The sequence below is a fragment of the Herpailurus yagouaroundi genome, unplaced genomic scaffold (assembly GCF_014898765.1).
Source record: "Herpailurus yagouaroundi ecotype Mexico unplaced genomic scaffold, PumYag 165, whole genome shotgun sequence".
NCBI lineage: Eukaryota > Metazoa > Chordata > Mammalia > Carnivora > Felidae > Herpailurus > Herpailurus yagouaroundi.
In genome coordinates this window covers 18,864,941-18,876,238 of record NW_024412406.1, presented here as the reverse complement: position 1 = coordinate 18,876,238, position 11,298 = coordinate 18,864,941, and the positions used below count along the sequence as shown (strand labels likewise).

The 11,298-nt window shown below is 35.8% G+C and overlaps 1 long non-coding RNA gene across 1 annotated transcript in view; it reads right to left on the bottom strand.

Moving 5' to 3' along the window:
- Window positions 1–1,527: 1,527 nt before the first annotated feature.
- Window positions 1,528–11,298, bottom strand: part of LOC121038190 (uncharacterized) — a 45,389-nt gene continuing 35,618 nt past the window's right edge. Inside the window, exon 2 of the long non-coding RNA XR_005794213.1 lies at window positions 1,528–1,720. This is a non-coding gene — a long non-coding RNA (uncharacterized LOC121038190). The remainder of the gene's footprint in view (window positions 1,721–11,298) is intronic.

Sequence of the window (11,298 nt, the reverse complement as noted above, 5' to 3'; positions counted from 1 at the left end):
GGGATTCTCTCTCTCCCTGTCTCTCTGCCCCTCCCCCGCTCATGTGCACACACTTGCTCTCTCTCTCTCTCTCTTTCTCTCTCTCAAAAATAAATAAGTAAACTTAAAAAATAAAATAAAAATAAAACAACAAAATGAAAATACAAACTTTCCCATTAGAAATATAGAGATACCAGGTACTTCATGAAACAAGTGATTCTACTAAACAGATTCTCCTCTTGTACTTAGATCTATTGACCCCCAAAGGCATGAAGGAAATAATTATGAGACAATAATTCTCTTAAAATTCTCAATGCTCCTTATTAGTCCTTCTGTGGAGGAGTGAATTATCAATTTTTCTCAAAGGAGACATAGAAAAATTTCCAGTAAAAAATTTTTGAGAACTCAGAGTGGGTCAGGTAGAAGTAAAGGGCAGTATTGGCTGGTTTCAGTTTCTGAGTTATTTATCTACAATTGATGGTTGTGATCAAACCTGTCCATTAGAGCAGGATGTCAACATGATCCTCTTTTCTAATATTTAGCTTTTAACAAAGATTGATCACAAATTTTTCTTTAGACAATTTTGTAAAATAATCCAGAAATTTTTAGCTAATAGACACTCACTAAGAAACTTCTCTTGCTCAGCACTGTGTGGGGTGGTGGGATATACAGCAGTGAGTGGGTTGATTGGCACTCTGCTCTCAGCAAGCATCCGATGGGACTGCTAGGCACTCATGGCCACCACTAGATCTTTACTGTATTAGTATTTAGAAGAAATATCCTTGCTTGTAAACGAAGGGTTTGACTTACCTGTCACCTCTTTCCAGCTCTAAGTTCCTTTTATTCCTTTGACACTAGGAATGTGCACAGTGCTGGAGATATAAATGATTAGCTCATCAAATGATTAGCTTGCCTTCAGGGAGTTGAAGAACCAGGAAGACCAGAAAATATGTATCAATCCAAGAAAGTATCTGTTCTATTCCATAATTTGGAAAATGAGAAATTCCCTCTCTCTTTCCAATCTGTCATTCATCTCTGCTTACCCCTTCTTTTATTCTGATTGATTACAAAACCTGCACTTTGGTTATAGGGACATAAATTAATAGAATTACTGTGCTAAAGATTACTCCCAGTAAATGATTCTTGCATCTGCAGGGTTTTTCTCCCAATCTATTCCTATGAGTTATTTCAATGATTCTCAGATTTTTCTACAATTAATTTGCTCATAAAGGGACATAATTCCAGCTAATACTTAGCACCTCCTAAAGTATATCACTACTAGAGTTCAAAACAGTGCTAGATGGCCACCTAAGTTTTAGAGATGTCTAGTTTATCAGAACTGAGCTGAAGAAATAAGTTGACCCTGCCAAATGATGCTTTCAAATGATAGAGGCATAACTTTGCAACTTTTTCCTTTGGTATTGGTTGAGTCCCCTCCTCCGTCACTTGAAAATGACAATTACTAAGAGACTATAGATCCAAATGATAAACACCCAGCACTGGGGAAGTAGCAAATCTCAAGTAGGGACCAACCCAGAAACCTTAGGACCATATATACATATATTGTATTTTTTACCTCAAAGAGAAGCACTATTTGTCCCTCAGTCTATGATTTGCAGCCTTGAAGCCTGTTTCCAAGTACTGCATCAGAATGATGTATTCAGGAAGTGATACACAACCGCCAATGGGGGTGGCATCTGTCTCATAGTAGTGTATGCCTCTTCCAGGCCATATCATTTATCTGAAACAGCAGATATGGAGATATGGATTAGAAAACATGTACTATTCTTTGAATGATTAGACTGCCACTTGGAGATTAAAACAGCTATCTAAAGTATGGATCAACCAATAATCTGCGAAGTTTTGCAAATGGAACTCTCTAGTGATCCTCAAAAATATCTTTGCTGTAAAGCAAGATTCTTTTCTACAAATTCAATGAGTAACTTTTCCAACAATGATCTTCTGGAAAATACAAGGGGATTTGAATGTTCTAAAGAAATGTTATTGATCAAAAGGATAAAACTTCTCTGTTTTATAGAGTAAGAAGTATTTTATGCCTTCTGAGCTTATAAAGACCACAAATTTATGTGTCCACATGGATAGTGTATAAGTGTACCTGTTTTAATATCTGTGAGATCACACACCAACATTAAAGGATAGCAATATAAGAATATGCCAGCTCTGTGTCTGGCCTCGTTCCTTGTAATAACTCATGACTTTCATGTGCCATTACCCATTAGCAATTCCTTCTTCAGTTCATCCTATATATCTCATCTATATTGGAAACACAGTGATAATTTCATGTTCAAAAGAGGTAGGAGGCCTAACCATCATGCAAGGTTTCAAAACCATTTTTCAAAAAACAGGGATATGACACATATGAGGCACCCCAAAGAACAGTTTCTTTTGGTGAACACAATGTGTTCAAGATTTTTATAGCCCAAGTAACCAGAAAACAAAAAAATAAATAATTCCAAAGAAAAGACAGATTAAAAAAGTAAACTTACCATCCCTCACCATATTTATTCTAGTAGGGAACCAAAGCTCGACATAAGTTGTCATCATCCTCCATAAAACCCTGCCTTAGGAAAGTTAATTACAAGATCCCACTGAGTCTGACATGTAGTGGGATAATGAAAACACTTTGGTTCTGGAGAATAACAGTACAGTACACAGTGTTCACAAACAGAATGAATAATTGAAATCCAGAGCTTTTATGCTTCAATGAAAAAAAAACAATATTTCATGGCACATAAATTTATTCAGCTTATTTGCATTAAGGTTGAATGATCAAAGCACTGTCCACAGGAAAATAGTGATGGTACCTTGATTTAAGTGTGATAAGCATTCATAAATATTCTTAGGAAGCAAGATGTACCTACATTTAATCAGCACTTATTAAAATTTTATTCCCTATAGTTATTCAACAGGATCTGTGGTATAAAAACATAATTACAAAAATCAGATTTGAGCTCATTTGACAACAGAAGGGTTTTATGGTGACCTATCTCCAAATGTTCCTATTTGTAATTAAATGCAGCGATCAGCAGTAAGGATTTTGAAGCTGTTTTAGTAGTTCCGCTATTCTGCTTAACATGTGGCACCCGTAATAATTAAAATGATACTAACACATGCACAATTTTATGGCCCTTATGGTGCAACCCATTATGCCAAATAAGGGCCTCTGTTTTCACAGCATACTGCACATGGTCTCATTACACCCACTTTTCTTTTCCTGTCTTCACACTAACAACTGTTAAAGTGAATCAACACACGAAACGTACTATAACAGCTTAGTGTTTATGATATGTGTGCTGTTAGTCAGTGAACAGGAAAATCTAAACATTTACTGTTTATGTAAAGAATAGCGTTAGTGTTAGCGAATTGCTCGGGTCTGCTTACTTTATTATCTAGATCACAAACGTAATGATGGGTTTCAATGGCATCTATATTTTTGCTTTGTTTTGTTTTTCAATGCAGATGTCTATAAAAACCAGAACAATTTAGCATTTACATATCTTAGAATATTTCTTCTCAACCATAAGATAATTTAGGGATCACTTAAAAAAAGATAAATAAGTCAGTATGTCATTCCCTTAAAAAAAAAAAAAAGGAAAAAGAAGAAGAAGAAGAAGAGTGAAATATTCAAAGGTATTTGGAGATGATTTTCCCGACAACATTCTGAGGCTGGATCTGGTTTACCTAAGGTGTTAAAAAGCTATAAACCATTTTTATGTGGTTCCACACTAAAATTTACAAGAAACTGGGAATTTGAGGTCAGTGCCATTTTATCATGAATAATTTTGTAATTAAGAAGCTCCTCAAAGACCTCCTACACTCATTTTACAGTCATCAGTTCCGAATGGCGTTCAGTCTTTTTGTTCTGGGACACAGTCCAAAGTAGGTCCCATCGGCAGAACACCAACGGATTGGGCAAAATCTCATGTCTGCATTTTACACTGCCATTTTTCTGAACATTAGTCGAAACTTCAGATAAAGAATAACAACCTTTCTCCATTTTTTTCTTTTTAAGTCAAACTCAATTCTGTCCATTTAGGAATTTTGCCGTATTGGCGATAAACGCACGTAAGCTGAGCTGAGTAGGCCTTGAATGCTAACGGCTTAATAGCTCAATTGATTGCAAAGATACAAAAGAAAAATGCTCACAGATTGCAGCCTTCACATGGTTTGGCTGCGAGATCTCATCAACAGTGTGACGTCGACCAGTAGAGAACCATGTGGATGCTGTATGAGGACCATGCGCTCGTTACAGAACTGTGAAAATTTGTGGGACCGCAAAATGAAAATTATCAGCCAGGAAAAAAAAAAAAAAACAGCAAGATGAGAAGTGGTGGGGGAAAGCAGCTTGAGAAAGACCTAACACATTCTTCTATACAAGCTCCTTAGTAGAAAGACTAAGAACATTTAATGTTATGTAAATATCACTGTAGGTCCAACAAATCTGTCAGAGCCCTAGCAACCCCAAGCTCGGAGTGTGCCACTCAGACACCACATGGGGAAGATTTCATCCCTGTCAGGGTGCATTCTCCAACCCTACTACTTGCAAAAACAGAAACACACCCTGTTTCAACAATTAAAGAAGGCATAAAGCTTTCTATCTGAACTTGAAGGAAGTTGCATTTCACAAGCCCTATTCTTTGATTAAAATAAGCATTTGTGATCAGCATTAGTGTTTACTACCCTATGATCAAAAACAAATAACCCACTTTGTTTGTTTCTTACTGCAAATGAATTAAATTAGAAGCCATTAGGAGGACTTGCTGTTTATATCCTTGTTTCGGCAGTGGTAGTATTTGAAGTTTCCTGCGGTAAGTTCATTACTCGTATTTTGTCCAGAATTAGTGAAGCGTGCTGAAAATTGCTAATGACAGATGTTTCTCCACTCTGTCACACTTCTTGTATCATTTGATTTGGAAAGCAACATACGGTGTTCTGCTCTATCAGTATGTCACAGACTGTCTGTAAACAGCTGGTCATAACTCAGTTCAGTGAAAACCATTACTTTCCAATGAAGGGCTGGACACCCTCCAAATTGCATTTTGGCATGGCCTCGGCTGCATAATGCACAAAGTTCCTCTGTTCAGAGGTTACCTAAGGAAGAGTTCTTACTTTCCCCGTTTGTTTTTATGTTTCAGAAAATCAAAGTGTTTTCTCAGCAATAGACAGAAATCAAGAGAATATGAAAAAATATATAATGATTATATGAAGCACTCAAAAAAAATCTGTGAATGGTACATTGCAAAAGACAACAAAAGTGTATCTTATCAGTTCTAGGTATGTCTCCAATTAAAGGGAGCACAAATATCAGGGTCAAGGTCCACAAGATGACATATTTAAAAGTCCTCTATAGAACAGTCGGTGGTATTTGAACACAACCATGTGGCTCTTTCATGATATCTAGTCACAATGAGAAGTACTAAAATCATCCCTCTGTCATTTATACAGTGGTGAAATTCAGAGAAATTGTTCCTGCTTTTTTTTTCCTGAAACTCATCAAGATGAAACCAAATATAAAAATCATGTAAGTACAGGGCCACACATCCTACTTTTTAACATGATATTCTAAAACATCTAATGCCAACTTATCTGAATAGTCAGTATATATTGAACACCAAGATCATTAGCAACACCTTTCAGAAAGTATGGAATTTTGTCTCCCCATGGAAATAAAATCTCTCATTGAAAGCCTCTGGATAGAGCAGAAAGATAAATAGAGATATTGAATACCTTTAAAGCCACTTGGCACTTCCAGATTCATGGAGGCTTCCTGATATACATGAAGGATCTAAACAAAATGAATTGAGTCCATTTGAGGGACTGAATGATAAAGGAACATGCGCATCTCAGCTCAGCACTCATTCAATCATATATCCATCAACAAAAATCAAGTACTTACACATGCCAGATAATTGCTGGAGATACTCTTAGGGGACTCTTCTCTATGCATGAGGGCAAAGGCTAATCCACACTGAACTCTAAAAGTATGCTTTTTCCACCTGGGATACCACACTTCCTTGTAGATCAGGCTTCCATATCACCTCCCTGAAGCCTTCTCTGACTCCCCCAGGCAAAAGGGGCCACATGTGGATCTTCTCCACACATTTCTGGTAACTCTACTATAGTTTTACACATAAGGTAAAACTGGAGCCCATGAGAGAAAGCAATTCATCCTGTGAGAGAGTCAGGGGACACCTCAGATTAGGTGACATTTGTCTGGGTCTTGCAGAATGACTCACATGTGCAAAATAAACATTTTAGAACATCCCTATTAAGAGATACACAAACACACACACACACACACACACACACACACACACACACACACACGAGAGAGGTGTCCTTAACTAGTAAAAAACAAAAAGCAACACTTTTTGAAGATCAATTGCCACGAGGGTAGAAGACAAATTCATGAGAAAATTCCAAGAAATAAAAAGTATATGCACCGTGATGAATCTCTTTAAAACAAGATATTTTACCTGGATTTATTTTTCTCTCTTCTAGGCCAGGGGTTTATTAGGTATCTTTTTCTCTCATGGATAAAATCAATATATCCTGTCCATGAAAGGATGAAGGATTCAACAATTGGCCAATCTTAAGTGAAAACACATGTACTTGAAGAGTCATATCACTTAAAAAATAAAAATGTAAAAAAAAAAGTCATATCACTAATTAGACCACTGAATACAATTGGTTTCCCAAAGCATTAGTATTGCAAAGTAATAAGTAAAGGGTATTTCCATATGGTTCTTAACATGAAACCATTCCTGAAAAGTACTTTACATTAGTCTTGCTTATATTAAAAAAAGAAAAAAGGGGGGGGGGGAAGCTGCCTTACTGTGGGATGTGGCATTCCTTTTGAATAACAGGCTCTTCACCGTTGTTATATTGTAAGTTTCCTGGCTTAGCTTTACCTGCCCAAGTGAACTAGGCTGCACCATTAAAAAGTTTTATCATCTGTAAACACAGTAGCAGGAGTTAAAAATGGCATTTCCCCCTGCCAGTAGCAAAGGGCTTATTACCTTATTAAGGAATGTAACCAGCTAAGAAAACCTGATTGATTCCTTTAGCTGCTCAAAGCTGATGAAAGAAAATAAAAGGGAGAAATGTTTTCATTGTTATCCTTTTTCCTAACCCTCTCTGCTCTCTTTTTTTCTTCGAATATTTCCCTCTATTTATGGTGAATCCCCCCACCCCCACCCTATAGAGCAACTCACTCCTTTGCCTCTGCTAACATACTTAGTGAAGGGCTATTGCTTTCTTATCACAGAGAAATACTCTCACATACCATTAAAAGTAAGTGCCTGGTCGTTTTTTCAAAAGATGGCACAGGAATCTCTGTAGACTGATTATGCCAGGTGGCAATAACACAAAAATTAGGACTTTTGCATGAATATTACAAAGTGATTTGTCTTCTTTTTTATCATTGGATTTGTTTTGTTATTTCAATGATGGCCTTTTATTCTTCTTTTTTAACTTCCATTGATGGTCTTTTTTTTCTTCACTGTAAGTAGTGCTACTTCTAAATATGAGCTATGGCTCCTAGAGCAGATGGGTGAGAAGAGAAATAATTTCCACCCTATAACTTGTTAGAAGAGCTCAGTGCCTTGCCAGTTGGCCAGGAGTTTCAGTACTCAAATACAAAATACACAGATTCTCAAAGGTTGGTCCTCTATGTGGTTCTTATTTGAGTCTCTTGAAATCCGTATAGGGCCAAAAAAATTATTCATTGAATTTTTGACTAATGAAAGTTGCAAGTTATGGCCAACATCCTATTGGTGGTCCCCTGTTGTCCTTCTGATCAAAACCTTGGCCAGAAAAAAAAATGCTAACATTTCTGTCCAATATATCTGAAGAAATCAAGGCCACCAGTGGACATTTTGCCTTAATGAACATATTTTTTTTAACCATTTCAGAAAAGAAATGCTTTGTAACAATACACAACTAGAGCTTTACAAGAAATAGTAGTAGCAAGGATGAGGAGGCATAAAAAATTATTTAGTGTGAAATATGTAAAATTTGTAGTGGCATACTGGCACCTCCCAGTTTGTAGATCAGAAGATAAACCAACACAGATTATCCCTGATGGGACAACTTAATTTGATCGCATTTTATCCAATTCCATTGAACCAATATTTATTGAGTGTCTACTAAGTGCAAAACTGTTTGCAAGGCATTAAAAGAAATTAAAGATTAGTATATTCTCATGTGTGGAAGAGTATTCGTAAGGAGGCTAATGGAAATACTTGAATAAATTATTTAAATTGTTACTCAAATTATTCAAATAAATAATTAGAATACAAGGCAGTACTATAGAAGTGCTGTGTGTGTGTGTGTGTGTGTGTGTGTGTGTGTGTGTGTGTGTGCATGTATATAAAATCTTTAAAAAAGTGTTAGTATATTTTATAAGTTCTAATTTAGGTAGCTATATCCCCATTTTCCACCAAAACAATACAAATACCCTAAGTCCCTGCAATTAAATTGCAAATAGCTTTTGATTATTTAGGGCCTGATTAATAGAGTGCCTATATAATTTATCATCCAAACAAGGACACTTTGAGAGTGAAAAGTGATGCTATTAATAATTATGCCAAGTCAGTAGGAATAAACTAGGATTATCCCAGACAAATAGAGACATATCACCCTATTGATTACCTAATTTTAGTGTGACCAAGACTATACTGTTCTACTTTTTCTGCTTCTTCCTGCTACCTGCCTTTAGCATTCCACAAAAGTTTAGTCAGGAGTAAATTACAATATTGGAAAATCTCATATATTCATAAAATGTTTAAATATTTAAAAATAATTTTTAAATATTTTATATTATTTTGAAGTATTTAAAAATTGTTATATTTCTACAAATAAATGTTTTTAAAACTTGAAGTATATATGGTAAGATAAGGAGAAAAAGTAGTAGTGAAATAATTCTTTTGTAAATGCCTTTAATTCAATTTTCCCCCACTTAGGAGTTATGATAAATTCATCCAAAATGTCCCTTCCTACTTCTCCTTTTCTCATTCCCACTTCTCCTTTTAGTTTTTTCCTCCAATTCTAACATAAAAGATTATTGGTTGAGATAGGGCATAAGCCATGCATGCAAGATTACAAGGGCATGGCAAAGGTTTGTGGCAGAGAGGTGCCTGGGTGGCTCAGTTAAGCATCCAACTCTTAATCTTGGCTCAGGTCTTGATCTCAGGTTCTTGAGTTCAAGGCCCGCATTGGGCCTTCACTGGGCATGAAGCCTACTAAAAAAAAAGGGGGGGGGGAGAAAGAAAGAAAAATGGTGTGTGGCAGAGGGAGCAGTCCAGTGTTTTTGTGTCCAATCTGAAATCCAGGTTTAAATGGCAAAAATATACGCAACAAGGTAAGTCAAACTGAAAAAAGACACAAGATCAGTTCCTTAGGAAACACTTAAGGAGAGCTTTTAAACTGTACCTATAATGAGAAGGAACTATTCTGTCAAAAACAGAAAAAACAGAAGGGCAGGGCTCTAGGGAGGCAACAAGTCATGGGGGAAGTGGGGAGCATATATGGAACATGGATGGCAAACTCAAGTGCCTACAGAAATGGGCAAGTGATCCAGGCACAAGATGGTCAGGAACACATTATGGAATGGTATGGACTGTGGCAAATTGTGGAGTTATGGTCTAACAGTGGCAATAGCTACTCAGCAACAGCCAATTATTATGTGAAACTGTGGATCCAGTGTAGCCAATTCTGCCAACTTTCAAGAAAAACTAGAAAACCAAAATTAAAAAAAAAAACTTTTTATTTAATGTGGCAATGAAATCAAATGGAAGCTCTGTGAAGCACACCTGGTCCTCAAGCCTGCCACTCTGGGACTTCTGCAAGAACATCTTTTACTGGCACATGGCTGCAGAAAAACAGGACTTTCCCTCCCATATACAGGCATATTTGCTTTTGTCCTTTCACAAAGGAAATCTTTTAAGAAGAATGTTTGTGTGGATGTGATATACAGGCTTTGGAATATTGTAAGTATTTGAAATGCATGTTCACTATGTATTTTTTTAAATGTATTCTATCATTTAAATGTGAAAAACTGTCATATGGACAATTAAAATCAAGTTGAATAGTACTTAAATGTGAAGTTCCCTTCAAGGAGTCAACAGTTCTATGAATCTTAGTCCACTTTACTTTCTGTTAACAAAGTCCATTTCTATTCGTTCGTTCATTCATTCATTCATTCAACAAACATTTATGGCACATACATCCTAGATACTTGGCTCTATTTGAGGTGTTATGCATACAACAAAGCACACAAAATTCCCTGCCTTCATAAAACTTACATTCTAGTGGGGAAGAGAAACAATAATTAAGCTTAAAAAGCAAATTATACCACATATATAGGGAAGGAATATAGTTTTCACTGGACTGTAGGTGGGATTCAGGTTCAGAAGTTTCTGTTCAAGTGTCTAAAACTAAAATATGATCTGGCTGGTGTTTTGACACATTTTTAAATGTTAAAACATTAAAATAATATTGTATCACAATCTCCAATATTCTTTAGGAAGTGACATAAAATGTTTAGAGCACTGGAAGATAAATAAGGAAGTGAATTATTAAATAAATGATTTAGGAATAAGAGTAGAAAGACTACAATCATGATATTACTATCGTTGTTATATTACAATACATCATTCAATCATTTTCTAAAGTTGATAAAAATATTGCTTAAGTTCAATCAGTACAGAAAAGTACCAAGAAAAAAAAATCATCCAGAAATAGGTATCGTTAGTATTCTACGAATTTCATCTCTGTTTATATAGAAGGATGGATGGATAGATAGATGCTTGGATGGATGGATGGATGGATGGATGGATGGAAGGAAATACTGGATTTTAATAACTCTGATCCAACTACACATACATAGTGATATAGATATGTCTGGGGTTAAAATCTTGCCTCTGCCACTTTCTAGTGAGTTTATGTGACTTAACCACACTGAGTCTCAGTTTCCTCAACTGATAATGAAGAAACTACTTACTCATAGTATTTTTATGGGTATTAAAGAAAGTAATCAATACATAACACTTAGGACAGTGTCGAACTTACTAAATGCTCAATAAATGGTAGCTGCTTTTATTATCTGCTTCGTTAGCTCGTTAATGATACTGGGTTGATCCTAAAACTATTAAGTCTGTTATTTCCCTTTCCTTCTCATTCTGTGTTTCATCATCATCTTTGAGCTATTTATTTTCTAATTAGGTTGTTTTAAAGTAGGAAATGCTCATGAAGAATTATTTTTAGTTCCTTGCCAGATCGCATTCAGTGATCATTTCT